The sequence below is a fragment of the Petaurus breviceps genome, unplaced genomic scaffold, assembly GCF_028583685.1.
Source record: "Petaurus breviceps papuanus isolate PSGF00001 unplaced genomic scaffold, PetGlider_PUasm1.0 185, whole genome shotgun sequence".
In the NCBI taxonomy this organism is placed as follows: domain Eukaryota; kingdom Metazoa; phylum Chordata; class Mammalia; order Diprotodontia; family Petauridae; genus Petaurus; species Petaurus breviceps.
In genome coordinates this window covers 36103896-36106398 of record NW_027185797.1, presented here as the reverse complement: position 1 = coordinate 36106398, position 2503 = coordinate 36103896, and positions in this window count along the sequence as shown.

Here is a 2503-nt window from a genome sequence, read left to right as displayed (position 1 = left end):
TCCCCCCGCCCCAGCTTCAGAGCATTAACTCTGCCCAGCAACACCTCATGAACTGTTTATCTCAGCTTGGAACAGTGACAAGCTATTCCTATGAATCCTTCACAGAAGTTTCTATAAACATTACAGCTCCGGCAACTATTATCTCCCCCTTGTATAGTGTCCCGCTGCCCCCATGAATCCTTCGATGCCCTATCTCTAGGTTGACTCCTTGGCTGCCTCAATGAATCCTTCAGGACCCTATCTCTGGGTTAATTCCTTAGCCTATAATCCACACACTGAGTCTTCATTAGCCTTTGTTCCCAGACATCAATCTTGTCAAACATGACACTGATGGGTGGCAGACTGGGCACTTCTCAGTCAGCCCTTGACTGCTAGCTGACTTAGTGACTTTTCAAGCCTAAAACCACACTTCCAGGTAGCCCCACCTTGGGCTTTTTCCCAGTGAATCATGGGCAATACACCTGAGCAGTTACATAAAAAATGCATCTTCCTTTAAACACTGGTCCCACCTTAACTCCTCCCTAATCCCACCCTTAATCACCTAGTTAGCATAATTGGCATGGGTTCTACTGTGGATTATTCTATAAAAATCTTAATTCTACCACTTTAAGGTTGCAGGTCCCCCTAAAGGACTTTTGCCCACTGTACAGCCTAACAATAAACTTGCAGGTCCCCTACGGACCCTTGCCCACTGTAAAGCATAAAATAAACTTTTACAACCTGGCTTGGGCTGAATTCTTTCAAGACTGAATGGAAGGTTTTCTGGTCTTAAGATAAAGATCAGAGTTCCTGCTGAACCTATTGTGAGCCATCCCGAATCACCCCCAGAAGTTTCACCTCATTTTCCTCAACTGCAGCATCCACAACCAGCCAAAGTCAAGCCTCCTCAAGCCTCTATTAGTATTTAATTTTGCATATCTTTGTTTCTATTTCTGCTTTGGTTTTCTTGGGGTGATGTTTAGAATTATTTATTATTTATGTCTTTATTTAAACATGGAAAACTTCTCTATTCTAAGGATTTCTTCCACCTGAGAAATGCAGTCCCTGGTCAAGAGCTGTTTGGTCCAAAGGAAGCTTTTCCTCTCCAGATCCTTCCTCCCTGCCTTACTGCAGCTTTTCAATATTTGAGGGCCATCAATGACCTCTTTTTCAGGAGATTCCAAAGCTTCCTGGGACCGCTCAGAGTGGTCCAGTTCTCCTGCCCTCTCTCTCTTTCTCTCTCTCCCTCTCCTTTCCTCCTAGTTATTTCTATCTTTTTCTCCACTCTTTCACCCACTCCAAAAGAAGCTTTCACTTACTAACTTTTTCAACCTCTTTTTTCCCCCCCTTAGGCCTCCTCTTCATTGAAAAGTCCAAACTCAGGAAGACTCTGGAGTATTGTGTGTGTGGAGGGGGGAAGTATCTCACTTTTTTTTTCCTAGCCTTTGGAGTTTCATTCTTTTGCTTTTTTTTAATTTTTCAGAACTGAGAGGGATAATACTTCTGTCTGTTCTGTGTGTGTCAAAGTTACTTCATTAGAACCAAGCATTCTGTCTATTGAAAGACGACTTTGCTGCTGATACAGAAATCCAGGGACTTTACTGTTGACTTGTGTTTGATTTCCCAGACAGAAGCTTTGTCTGTTGATTTCTGTTACTTTGTCAGACAAGTGAATTGAGATAATAGTGCTGACAGTGTGTGTAAATATTGTTTTAGCTCTGGTAAGCTTTGTCTTCCTGGGAACAGAAACTTGAAAGAGCAGCCCCCATGAGCTGAGATATGAAACATGAGTGGAGAGCTGCCTACCTGTGAATCCAGGTCAGAGTTGTGTGAATCCAGGCAAGATCTGGGAACAGTCAGTCAGTGGAAGAGGAGCCATGGGGTTTGGAAATCAGCCTGGACTTAAGATGAAAGAGGACTTTACTTGGGTACTCAGCATTGACTTATGACATTGTGACTTAAGAGTGGATAGTATTTGTACTTTCTACTACCCCTTTAGAAATGATTGGCTTAAGGATGATTGGAAGCCAGCCTGAGTTAAGATGAAAAAAGACTCTACTTTGGTTACCCAGTATTGACTGAGGAGATTGTGACTTACTGAATGATATGTTTTGTTTAAGACTGTGTGGCCATAGACATAAGACTATGTAATAAGTTGTTATGTTATATTGTTGGGAATGTGGTGCTTTAGTGTCTTGAATGTTTTGCTTTAGTTTATTTCTGAATAAATAGAAAGTTCAGTATACTATGGGATTGAATCTTAAAGTTATTCACAGCAGCAGACCTAAGGAGTGCTGCTCATGATTGGTTTTACAACCCCCCACACCCACCCCCCATAATAAAAAGGAAAGAAGTTTAAAAATCCCATAACACCCTTTCATTCCTCTTTCCCTATTCAGTTTAACGTATTTCTACAACAAAATTTGTTTTGTGTGTGTGTTCATTCAAATAAAACTCTTCTCCCCAAGGCTACTAATTCTCTCTCTCTCTCTCTCTCTCTCTCTCTCTCTCTCTCTCTCTCTCT